This window comes from Stenella coeruleoalba (genome assembly GCF_951394435.1).
Source record: "Stenella coeruleoalba genome assembly, contig: scaffold_68, whole genome shotgun sequence".
Lineage (NCBI taxonomy): Eukaryota > Metazoa > Chordata > Mammalia > Artiodactyla > Delphinidae > Stenella > Stenella coeruleoalba.
This window is the reverse complement of record NW_027645870.1, coordinates 1,503,286-1,516,645: the sequence shown is the minus strand read 5'-3', so window position 1 is coordinate 1,516,645 and position 13,360 is coordinate 1,503,286. Positions and strand designations below refer to the sequence as shown.

The following is a 13,360-nucleotide window of genomic DNA, read 5'->3' as shown; positions in this document are numbered from 1 at the left end:
TCGGTGAGCAAATGAAGACCTTTGAAGTCATATTGCATGGTACCCATTCCACGGGTCTCAACTCTCCAGGTTTAAGGTATTCTTCCTTCAGCTAAAACATGCATGTGGAAACCAGAGTATGATCAACCGTGTGAACGGGAGACGTGTTCAAATATGTCTCAGTTTTCGTACCCTGGTACTCGGGTGCAACATTCCAGACGCTTTACTAACACTCTCCCCACTTGGAGAGTCAGCGCCTTTAACCTCCTGTTTGGCCCAGTTTGCAATTTCTGTGGAAGATGAACAGGAATAGCGAGAACCAATGAGAGACTAGCTGGAGGTGTCTGGACGGGCAAATTTAACTCTCATTTCCCACCAGGAAGAGGAAATAACCAAAGGCTCAGCGTGCCGTGCCGGAACCAGATTAGGGCCTGAAGCCATCCTGCGGTGTTGCGGCCAGCTCACAAGAAAGCGAGGTGAAGAAAGGAGCTGAGGGGCACTGTAATTCACAAACCTGCAGAGTTATAAATGACAGCTATCGTCCAAAAATACACTGAAGTAAGGCTGCCAAGAGGACTTGAAAGCGGGGCAGAATTGCAGGAAACCGATTTCAGGAGGTAGACTGGAATTGCATTGAAAGCATAGGAAAAGAGGCAGAACGTCCACAATGATGCACTTGGCCAAAAAGGGCGTATGCGTTTTTTCCTGAATATATTCAGGAAAAAACGCATACGCCCTTTTTGGCCAACCAAGCAAGCTTGCAAAGGAAGGAAATCTGCACTACAATGAAGTCTCACATCCCCCCGGTCAAAACGGCCATGTGAAAAAAGTGTAAAATCCAGAAAGGCAGGACAGGCCATGGAGAACTGGGAGCCTTGTTATGCTGATGGGCGGGATGTAAATTGCCAACAGACACTCGGGAGAAGTGTATGGTGTTTCCTGAAACATCTAAAAAACAAAGCAACAGAGCCTAGGGCACTTCCACTTATGGTCCTATAGCTTAGGGAAATTAAATTCAAAAAGACACAGCCACCCCAAAGTTTGGGACGCCTCTGTTTACAAGAACCTCGTTTACAGTACAAGTTCAATATCACAGAAAGTGAAAAATGGATAAAGAACTTGTGGTACTTACGTACAATGCAGTATCACTCAGCAATGAAATCTATGTCATCAGGCCCGTAGCAGCATAATGAGTGGATTCAGATACGATGATTCTAACTGAAATAAGTCACACAGAAAAAGAAACATCATAAGATATCACTAATACACGGAATGTAAACTTGGCTACACAGGAACTGAATTCCAAAACAGAACAGGATCTCAAATTTAGAAAACCAACTTATGCTTGTTTAAGGGGAAAGGTGAGTTGGGGTGCTGCATAAAACCAGAGATTGAAATGAGCACAGATAAAGTTCCTTAAGGCAAATATGGAATAGACAAGAGCTACTCCTTGCTCAACGTAATGGACTCAACACCCCATATTAAACGCCTAAGAATGTACCTGACTAGTATGTATCTTAAAACCTATGGATTGCTATGTCTCCGAAAGAGAATCAAGCATGTGTACAGGGGCATAAACGCAGCAGTGATAGGATTGGAGAGGTTCGGTGAGCAAATGAAGACCCTTTGAAGTCATATTGCATGGTACCCATTCCACGGGTTTCAACTACCCAGGTTTAAGGTATTCTTCCTTCAGCTAAAACATGCATGTGGAACCTAGAGTATGATCAACCATGTGATCGGGAGACGTGTTCAAATATGTCTCAGTTTTCGTACCCTGGTACTCGGGTGCAACATTCCAGACGCTTTACTAACACTCTCCCGACTTGGAGAGTCAGTGCCTTTAACCTCCTGTTTGGCCCAATTTGCAATTTCTGCGGAAGATGAACAGGAATAGCGAAAACCAATGACAGACTAGCTGGAGGTGTCTGGACGGGCAAATTTAACTCTCATTTCCCACCAGGAAGAGGAATTAACCAAAGGCTCAGCGTGCCGTGCCGGAACCAGATTAGGGCCTGAAGCCATCCTGCGGTGTTGCGGCCAGGTCACAAGAAAGCGAGTTGAAGAAAGGATCTCAGGGACACTGTAATTCACAAACCTGCAGAGTTATAAATGACAGCTATCGTCCAAAAATATACTGAAGTAAGGCTGCCAAGAGGACTTGAAAGCGGGGCAGAATTGCAGGAAACCGATTTCAGGAGGTAGACTGGAATTGCATTGAAAGCATAGGAAAGGGGGCAGAGCGTCCACAATGATGCACTTGGCCAAAAAGGGCGTATGCGTTTTTTCCTGAATATATTCAGGAAAAAACGCATACGCCCTTTTTGGCCAACCAAGCAAGCTTGCAAAGGAAATCTGCACTACAATGAAGTCTCACATCCCCCCGGTCAAAAGGGCCATCTGAAAAAAGTGTAAAATCCAGAAAGGCTGGACAGGCCATGGAGAACTGGGAGCCTTGTTATGCTGATGGGCGGGATGTAAATTGCCAACAGACACTCGGGAGAAGTGTATGGTGTTTCCTGAAACATCTAAAAAACAAAGCAACAGAGCCTAGGGCACTTCCACTTAGGGTCCTATAGCTTAGGGAAATTAAATTCAAAAAGACACAGCCATCCCAAAGTTTGGGACGGCTCTGTTTACAAGAACCTCGTTTACAGTACTAGTTCAACATCGCAGAAAGTGAAAAATGGATAAAGAAGTTGTGGTATTTACTTACAAAGCAATATCACTCAGCAATGAAATCTATGTCATCAGGCCCTTAGGAGCACAATGAGTGGATTCAGGTACGATGATTCTAACTGAAATAAGTAACACAGAAAAAGAAACATCATAAGATATCACTAATACACGGAATGTAAACTTGGCTACACAGGAACTGAATTACAAAACATAAAAGGGTCTCAAATTTAGAAAACCAACTTATGCTTGCTTAAGGGAAAAGGTGAGTTGGGGTGCTGCATAAAACCAGAGATTGAAATGAGCACAGATAAAGTTCCTTAAGCCAAATATGGAATAGACAAGAGCTACTCCTTGCTCAACGAAATGGACTCAACACCGCATATTAAACGCCTAAGAACGTACCTGACTAGTAAGTATCTTAAAACCTATGGATTGCTATGTCTCCGAAAGGGAATCAAGCATGTGTACAGGGACATAAACGCAGCAGTGATAGGATTGGAGAGGTTCGGTGAGCAAATGAAGACCCTTTGAAGTCATATTGCATGGTACCCATTCCACGGGTTTCAACTACCCAGGTTTAAGGTATTCTTCCTTCAGCTAAAACATGCATGTGGAACCTAGAGTATGATCAACCATGTGATCGGGAGACATGTTCAAATATGTCTCAGTTTTCGTACCCTGGTACTCGGGTGCAACATCCCAGACGCTTTACTAACACTCTCCCGACTTGGAGAGTCAGTCCCTTTAACCTCCTGTTTGGCCCAGTTTGCAATTTCTGCGGAAGATGAACAGGAATAGGGAGAACCAATGAGAGACTAGCTGGAGGTGTCTGGACGGGCAAATTTAACTCTCATTTCCCACCAGGAAGAGGAAATAACCAAAGGCTCAGCGTGTCGTGCCGGAACCAGATTAGGGCCTGAAGCCATCCTGCGGTGTTGCGGCCAGCTCACAAGAAAGCGAGTTGAAGAAAGGAGCTCAGGGGCACTGTAATTCACAAACTTGCAGAGTTATAAATGACAGCTATCGTCCAAAAATATACTGAAGTAAGGCTGCCAAGAGGACTTGAAAGTGGGGCAGAATTGCAGGAAACCGATTTCAGGAGGTAGACTGGAATTGCATTGAAAGCATAGGAAAAGAGGCAGAACGTCCACAATGATGCACTTGGCCAAAAAGGGCGTATGCGTTTTTTCCTGAATATATTCAGGAAAAAACGCATACGCCCTTTTTGGCCAACCAAGCAAGCTTGCAAAGGAAATCTGCACTACAATGAAGTCTCACATCCCCCCGCTCAAAAGGGTCATCTGAAAAAAGTGTAAAATCCAGAAAGGCAGGACAGGCCATGGAGAACTGGGAGCCTTGTTATGCTGATGGGCGGGATGTAAATTGCCAACAGACACTCGGGAGAAGTGTATGGTGTTTCCTGAAACATCTAAAAAACAAAGCAACAGAGCCTAGGGCACTTCCACTTATGGTCCTATAGCTTAGGGAAATTAAAATCAAAAAGACACAGCCACCTGAAAGTTTGGCACGGCTCTGTTTACAAGAACCTCCTTTACAGTACAAGTTCAACATCGCAGAAAGTGAAAAATGGATAAAGAAGTTGTGGTATTTACTTACAAAGCAATATCACTCAGCAATGAAATCTATGTCATCAGGCCCTTAGGAGCACAATGAGTGGATTCAGGTACGATGATTCTAACTGAAATAAGTAACACAGAAAAAGAAACATCATAAGATATCAGTAATACATGGAATGTAAACTTGGCTACACAGGAACTGAATTACAAAACAAAACAGGGTCTCAAATTTAGAAAACCAACTTATGCTTGCTTAAGGGGAAAGGTGAGTTGGGGTGCTGCATAAAACCAGAGATTGAAATGAGCACAGATAAAGTTCCTTAAGCCAAATATGGAATAGACAAGAGCTACTCCTTGCTCGACGAAATGGACTCAACACCGCATATTAAACGCCTAAGAATGTACCTGACTAGTAAGTATCTTAAAACCTATGGATTGCTATGTCTCCGAATGAGAATCAAGCATGTGTACAGGGGCATAAACGCAGCAGTGATAGGATTGGAGAGGTTCGGTGAGCAAATGAAGACCCTTTGAAGTCATATTGCATGGTACCCATTCCACGGGTTTCAACTACCCAGGTTTAAGGTATTCTTCCTTCAGCTAAAACATGCATGTGGAACCTAGAGTATGATCAACCATGTGATCGGGAGACGTGTTCAAATATGTCTCAGTTTTCGTACCCTGGTACTCGGGTGCATCATTCCAGACACTTTACTAACACTCTCACAACTTGGAGAGTCAGTGCCTTTAACCTCCTGTTTGGCCCAGTTTGCAATTTCTGCGGAAGATGAACAGGAATAGCGAGAACCAATGAGAGACTAGCTGGAGGTGTCTGGACGGGCAAATTTAACTCTCATTTCCCACCAGGAAGAGGAATTAACCAAAGGCTCAGCGTGCCGTGCCGGAACCATATTAGGGCCTGAAGCCATCCTGCGGTGTTGCGGCCAGCTCACAAGAAAGCGAGTTGAAGAAAGGAGCTCAGGGGCACTGTAATTCACAAACCTGCAGAGTTATAAATGACAGCTATCGTCCAAAAATATACTGAAGTAAGGCTGCCAAGAGGACTTGAAAGCGGTGCAGAATTGCAGGAAACCGATTTCAGGAGGTAGACTGGAATTGCATTGAAAGCATAGGAAAAGAGGCAGAACGTCCACAATGATGCACTTGGCCAAAAAGGGCGTATGCGTTTTTTCCTGAATATATTCAGGAAAAAACGCATACGCCCTTTTTGGCCAACCAAGCAAGCTTGCAAAGGAAATCTGCACTACAATGAAGTCTCACATCCCCCCGGTCAAAAGGGCCATCTGAAAAAAGTGTAAAATCCAGAAAGGCAGGACAGGCCATGGAGAACTGGGAGCCTTGTTATGCTGATGGGCAGATGTAAATTGCCAACAGACACTCGGGAGAAGTGTATGGTGTTTCCTGAAACATCTAAAAAACAAAGCAACAGAGCCAGGGCACTTCCACTTAGTGTCCTATAGCTTAGGGAAATTAAATTCAAAAAGACACAGCCATCCCAAAGTTTGGGACGGCTCTGTTTACAAGAACCTCGTTTACAGTACAAGTTCAACATCGCAGAAAGTGAAAAATGGATAAAGAAGTTGTGGTATTTACTTACAAAGCAATATCACTCAGCAATGAAATCTATGTCATCAGGCCCTTAGGAGCACAATGAGTGGATTCAGGTACGATGATTCTAACTGAAATAAGTAACACAGAAAAAGAAACATCATAAGATATCACTAATACACGGAATGTAAACTTGGCTACACAGGAACTGAATTACAAAACATAACAGGGTCTCAAATTTAGAAAACCAACTTATGCTTGCTTAAGGGGAAAGGTGAGTTGGGGTGCTGCATAAAACCAGAGATTGAAATGAGCACAGATAAAGTTCCTTAAGCCAAATATGGAATAGACAAGAGCTACTCCTTGCTCGACGAAATGGACTCAACACCGCATATTAAACGCCTAAGAATGTACCTGACTAGTAAGTATCTTAAAACCTATGGATTGCTATGTCTCCGAAAGAGAATCAAGCATGTGTACAGGGGCATAAACGCAGCAGTGATAGGATTGGAGAGGTTCGGTGAGCAAATGAAGACCCTTTGAAGTCATATTGCATGGTACCCATTCCACGGGTTTCAACTACCCAGGTTTAAGGTATTCTTCCTCCAGCTAAAACATGCATGTGGAACCTAGAGTATGATCAACCATGTGATCGGGAGACGTGTTCAAATATGTCTCAGTTTTCCTCCCCTTGTACTCGGGTGCAACATTCCAGACGCTTTACTAACACTCTCACCACTTGGAGAGTCAGTCCCTTTAACCTCCTCTTTGGCCCAGTTTGCTATTTCTGCGGAAGATGAACAGGAATAGCGAGAACCAATGAGAGACTAGCTGGAGGTGTCTGGACGGGCAAATTTAACTCTCATTTCCCACCAGGAAGAGGAAGTAACTAAAGGCTCACCGTGCCACGCCGGAACCAGATTAGGGCCTGAAGCCATCCTGTGGTGTTGCGGCCAGCTCACAAGAAAGCGAGTTGAAGAAAGGAGCTCAAGGTCACTGTAATTCACAAACCTGGAGAGTTATAAATGACAGCTATCGTCCAAAAATATACTGAAGTAAGGCTGCCAAGAGGACTTGAAAGCGGGGCAGAATTGCAGGAAACCGATTTCAGGAGGTAGACTGGAATTGCATTGAAAGCATAGGAAAAGAGGCAGAACGTCCACAATGATGCACTTGGCCAAAAAGTGCGTATGCGTTTTTTCCTGAATATATTCAGGAAAAAACGCATACGCCCTTTTTGGCCAACCAAGCAAGCTTGCAAAGGAAATCTGCACTACAATGAAGTCTCACTTCCCCCCGGTCAAAAGGGTCATCTGGAAAAATTGTAAAATCCAGAAAGGCAGGACAGGCCATGGAGAACTGGGAGCCTTGTTATGCTGATGGGCGGGATGTAAATTGCCAACAGACACTTGGGAGAAGTGTATGGTGTTTCCTGAAACATCTAAAAAACAAAGCAACCGAGCCTAGGGCACTTCCACTTATGGTCCTATAGCTTAGGGAAATTAAAATCAAAAAGACACAGCCACCCGAAAGTTTGGGACGCCTCTGTTAACAAGAACCTCGTTTACCGTACAAGTTCAATATCACAGAAAGTGAAAAATGCATAAAGAACTTGCGGTACTTACGAACAATGCAGTATCACTCAGCAATGAAATCTATGTCATCAGGCCCCTAGCAGCACAATGAGTGGATTCAGGTATGATGATTCTAACTGAAATAAGTCACACAGAAAAAGAAACATCATAAGATATCAGTAATATACGGAATAAACTTGGCTACACAGGAAATGAATTACAGAACAGAACAGGGTCTCAAATTTAGAAAACCAACTTATGCTTGCTTAAGGGGAAAGGTGAGTTGGGGTGCTGCATAAAACCAGAGATTGAAATGAGCACAGATAAAGTTCCTTAAGCCAAATATGGAATAGACAAGAGCTACTCCTTGCTCAATGAAATGGACTCGACACCGCATAATAAACGCCTAAGAATGTACCTGACTAGTAAGTATCTTAAAAGCTATGGATTGCTATGTCTCCGAAAGGGAATCAAGCATGTGTACAGGGGCATAAGCGCAGCAGTGATAGGATTGGAGAGGTTCGGTGAGCAAATGAAGACCCTTTGAAGTCATATTGCATGGTACCCATTCCACGGGTTTCAACTACCCAGGTTTAAGGTATTCTTCCTTCAGCTAAAACATGCATGTGGAACCTAGAGTATGATCAACCATGTGAACGGGAGACATGTTCAAATATGTCTCAGTTTTCGTACCCTGGTACTCGGGTGCAACATTCCAGACGCTTTACTAACACTCTCCCGACTTGGAGAGTCAGTCCCTTTAACCTCCTGTTTCGCCCAGTTTGCAATTTCTGCGGAAGATGAACAGGAATAGCGAAAACCAATGAGAGACTAGCTGGAGGTGTCTGGACGGGCAAATTTAACTCTCATTTCCCACCAGGAAGAGGAATTAACCAAAGGCTCAGCGTGCCGTGCCGGAACCAGATTAGGGCCTGAAGCCATCCTGCGGTGTTGCGGCCAGCTCACAAGAAAGCGAGTTGAAGAAAGGGGCTCAGGGGCACTGTAATTCACAAACCTGCAGAGTTATAAATGACAGCTATCGTCCAAAAATAGACTGAAGTAAGGCTGCCAAGAGGACTTGAAAGCGGGGCAGAATTGCAGGAAACCGATTTCAGGAGGTAGACTGGAATTGCATTGAAAGCATAGGAAAAGAGGCAGAACGTCCACAATGATGCACTTGGCCAAAAAGGGCGTATGCGTTTTTTCCTGAATATATTCAGGGAAAAACGCATACGCCCTTTTTGGCCAACCAAGCAAGCTTGCAAAGGGAATCTGCACTACAATGAAGTCTCACTTCCCCCCGGTCAAAAGGGCCATCTGAAAAAAGTGTAAAATCCAGAAAGGCAGGACAGGCCATGGAGAACTGGGAGCCTTGTTATGCTGATGGGCGGGATGTAAATTGCCAACAGACACTCGGGAGAAGTGTATGGTGTTTCCTGAAACATCTAAAAAACAAAGCAACAGAGCCTAGGGCACTTCCACTTATGGTCCTATAGCTTAGGGAAATTAAAATCAAAAAGACACAGCCACCCCAAAGTTTGGAATGGCTCTGTTTACAAGAACCTCGTTTACAGTACAAGTTCAACATCGCAGAAAGTGAAAAATGGATAAAGAAGTTGTGGTATTTACGTATAAAGCAATATCACTCAGCAAAGAAATCTATGTCATCAGGCCCTTAGCAGCACAATGAGTGGATTCAGGTACGATGATTCTAACTGAAATAAGTCACACAGAAAAAGAAACATCATAAGATATCTCTAATACACGGAATGTAAACTTGGCTACACAGGAAGTGAATTACAGAACAGAACAGGGTCTCAAATTTAGAAAACCAACTTTTGCTTGCTTAAGGGTAAAGGTGAGTTGGGTTGCTGCATAAAACCAGAGATCGAAATGAGCACAGATAAAGTTCCTTAAGCCAAATATGGAATAGACAAGAGCTACTCCTTGCTCAACGAAATGGACTCAACACCCCATATTAAACGCCTAAGAATGTACCTGACTAGTAAGTATCTTAAAACCTATGGATTGCTATGTCTCCGAAAGAGAATCAAGCATGTGTACAGGGGCATAAACACAGCAGTGATAGGATTGGAGAGGTTCGGTGAGGAAATGAAGACCCTTTGAAGTCATATTGCATGGTACCCATTCCACGGGTTTCAACTACCCAGGTTTAAGGTATTCTTCCTTCACCTAAAACATGCATGTGGAACGTAGAGTATGATCAACCATGTGATCGGGAGACGTGTTCAAATATGTCTCAGTTTTCGTACCCTGGTCCTCGGGTGCAACATTCCAGACGCTTTACTAACACTCTCCCGACTTGGAGAGTTAGTCCCTTTAACCTCCTGTTTGGCCCAGTTTGCAAATTCTGCGGAAGATGAACAGGAATAGCGAGAAGCAATGAGAGACTAGCTGGAGGTGTCTGGACGGGCAAATTTAACTCTCATTTCCCACCAGGAAGAGGAATTAACCAAAGGCTCAGTGTGCCGTGCCGGAACCAGATTAGGGCCTGAAGCCATCCTGCGGTGTTGCGGCCAGCTCACAAGAAAGCCAGTTGAAGAAAGGAGCTCGGGGGCACTGTAATGCACAAACCTGCAGAGTTATAAATGACAGCTATCGTCCAAAAATATACTGAAGTAAAGCTGCCAAGAGGACTTGAAAGTGGGGCAGAATTGCAGGAAACCGATTTCAGGAGGTAGACTGGAATTGCATTGAAAGCATAGGAAAAGAGGCAGAATGTCCACAATGATGCACTTGGCCAAAAAGGGCGTATGCGTTTTTTCCTGAATATATTCAGGAAAAAACGCATACGCCCTTTTTGGCCAACCAAGCAAGCTTGCAAAGGAAATCTGCACTACAATGAAGTCTCACTTCCCCCCGGTCAAACGGGCCATCTGAAAACAGTGTAAAATCCAGAAAGGCAGGACAGGCCATGGAGAACTGGGAGCCCTGTTATGCTGATGGGCGGGATGTAAATTGCCAACAGACACTCGGGAGAAGTGTATGGTGTTTCCTGAAACATCTAAAAAACAAAGCAACAGAGCCTAGGGCACTTCCACTTATGGTCCTAGAGCTTAGGGAAATTAAAATCAAAATGACACAGCCACCCCAAAGTTTGGGACGCCTCTGTTTACAAGAACCTCGTTTACAGTACAAGTTCAACATCGCAGAAAGTGAAAAATGGATAAAGAAGTTGTGGTATTTACTTACAAAGCAATATCACTCAGCAATGAAATCTATGTCATCAGGCCCTTAGCAGCACAATGAGTGGATTCAGGTATGATGATTCTAACTGAAAAAAGTCACACAGAAAAAGAAACATCATAAGATATCAGTAATACACGCAATAAACTTGGCTACACAGGAAATGAATTACAGAACAGAACAGGGTCTCAAATTTAGAAAACCAACTTATGCTTAATTAAGGGTAAAGGTGAGTTGGGGTGCTTCATAAAACCAGAGATCGAAATGAGCACAGATAAAGTTCCTTAAGCCAAATATGGAATAGACAAGAGCTACTCCTTGCTCAACGAAATGGACTCAACACCGCATATTAAACGCCTAAGAATGTACCTGACTAGTAAGTATCTTAAAACCTATGGATTGCTATGTCTCCGAAAGAGAATCAAGCATGTGTACAGGGGCATAAACGCAGCAGTGATAGGATTGGAGAGGTTCGGTGAGCAAATGAAGACCCTTTGAAGTCATATTGCATGGTACCCATTCCACGGGTTTCTACTACCCAGGTTTAAGGTATTCTTCCTTCAGCTAAAACATGCATGATGAACCTAGAGTATGATCAACCATGTGATCGGGAGACATGTTCAAACATGTCTCAGTTTTCGTACCCTGGTACTCGGGTGCAACATTCCAGACGCTTTACTAACACTCTCCCGACTTGGAGAGTCAGTCCCTTTAACCTCCTGTTTGGCCCAGTTTGCAATTTCTGCGGAAGATGAACAGGAATAGCGAGAACCAATGAGAGACTAGCTGGAGGTGTCTGGACGGGCAAATTTAACTCTCATTTCCCACCAGGAAGAGGAATTAACCAAAGGCTCAGCGTGCCGTGCCGGAACCAGATTAGGGCCTGAAGCCATCCTGCGGTGTTGCGGCCAGCTCACAAGAAAGCGAGTTGAAGAAAGGAGCTCAGGGGCACTGTAATTCACAAACCTGCAGAGTTATAAATGACAGCTATCGTCCAAAAATAGACTGAAGTAAGGCTGCCAAGAGGACTTGAAAGCGGGGCAGAATTGCAGGAAACCGATTTCAGGAGGTAGACTGGAATTGCATTGAAAGCATAGGAAAAGAGGCAGAACGTCCACAATGATGCACTTGGCCAAAAAGGGCGTATGCGTTTTTTCCTGAATATATTCAGGAAAAAACGCATACGCCCTTTTTGGCCAACCAAGCAAGCTTGCAAAGGAAATCTGCACTACAATGAAGTCTCACATCCCCCCGGTCAAAAGGGCCATCTGAAAAAAGTGTAAAATCCAGAAAGGCAGGACAGGCCATGGAGAACTGGGAGCCTTGTTATGCTGATGGGCGGGATGTAAATTGCCAACAGACACTCGGGAGAAGTGTATGGTGTTTCCTGAAACATCTAAAAAACAAAGCAACAGAGCCTAGGGCACTTCCACTTAGGGTCCTATAGGTTAGGGAAATTAAATTCAAAAAGACACAGCCATCCCAAAGTTTGGGACGGCTCTGTTTACAAGAACCTCGTTTACAGTACAAGTTCAACATCGCAGAAAGTGAAAAATGGATAAAGAAGTTGTGGTATTTACTTACAAAGCAATATCACTCAGCAATGAAATCTATGTCATCAGGCCCTTAGGAGCACAATGAGTGGATTCAGGTACGATGATTCTAACTGAAATAAGTAACACAGAAAAAGAAACATCATAAGATATCACTAATACACAGAATGTAAACTTGGCTACACAGGAACTGAATTACAAAACATAACAGGGTCTCAAATTTAGAAAACCAACTTATGCTTGCTTAAGGGAAAAGGTGAGTTGGGGTGCTGCATAAAACCAGAGATTGAAATGAGCACAGATAATGTTCCTTAAGCCAAATATGGAATAGACAAGAGCTACTCCTTGCTCAACGAAATGGACTCAACACCGCATATTAAACGCCTAAGAATGTACCTGACTAGTAATTATCTTAAAACCTATGGATTGCTATGTCTCCGAAAGGGAATAAAGCATGTGTACAGGGACATAAACGCAGCAGTGATAGGATTGGAGAGGTTCGGTGAGCAAATGAAGACCCTTTGAAGTCATATTGCATGGTACCCATTCCACGGGTTTCAACTACCCAGGTTTAAGGTATTCTTCCTTCAGCTAAAACATGCATGTGGAACCTAGAGTATGATCAACCATGTGATCGGGAGACATGTTCAAATATGTCTCAGTTTTCGTACCCTGGTACTCGGGTGCAACATCCCAGACGCTTTACTAACACTCTCCCGACTTGGAGAGTCAGTCCCTTTAACTTCCTGTTTGGCCCAGTTTGCAATTTCTGCGGAAGATGAACAGGAATAGCGAGAACCAATGAGAGACTAGCTGGAGGTGTCTGGACGGGCAAATTTAACTCTCATTTCCCACCAGGAAGAGGAAGTAACTAAAGGCTCACCGTGCCACGCCGGAACCAGATTAGGGCCTGAAGCCATCCTGTGGTGTTGCGGCCAGCTCACAAGAAAGCGAGTTGAAGAAAGGAGCTCAAGGTCACTGTAATTCACAAACCAGCAGAGTTATAAATGACAGCTATGGTCCAAAAATATACTGAAGTAAGGCTGCCAAGAGGAGTTGAAAGTGGGGCAGAATTGCAGGAAACCGATTTCAGGAGGTAGACTGGAATTGCATTGAAAGCATAGGAAAAGAGGCAGAACGTCCACAATGATGCACTTGGCCAAAAAGGGCGTATGCGTTTTTTCCTGAATATATTCAGGAAAAAACGCATACGCCCTTTTTG

The 13,360-nt window shown here is 43.9% G+C and overlaps 1 long non-coding RNA gene across 2 annotated transcripts in view; it reads right to left on the bottom strand.

Annotated features, from left to right (window-relative positions):
• Nucleotides 1-13,131, bottom strand: part of LOC307181503 — a 200,270-nt gene extending 187,139 nt beyond the window's left edge. For both annotated transcript variants that reach the window (XR_013826929.1, XR_013826930.1), the window contains exons 1-3: nt 13,022-13,131; nt 12,170-12,251; nt 6,706-6,815 (exon numbers count right to left, since the gene is read on the bottom strand). This is a non-coding gene — a long non-coding RNA (uncharacterized lncRNA). The remainder of the gene's footprint in view (nt 1-6,705; nt 6,816-12,169; nt 12,252-13,021) is intronic.
• Between the last annotated feature and the right edge of the window lie 229 nt (nt 13,132-13,360).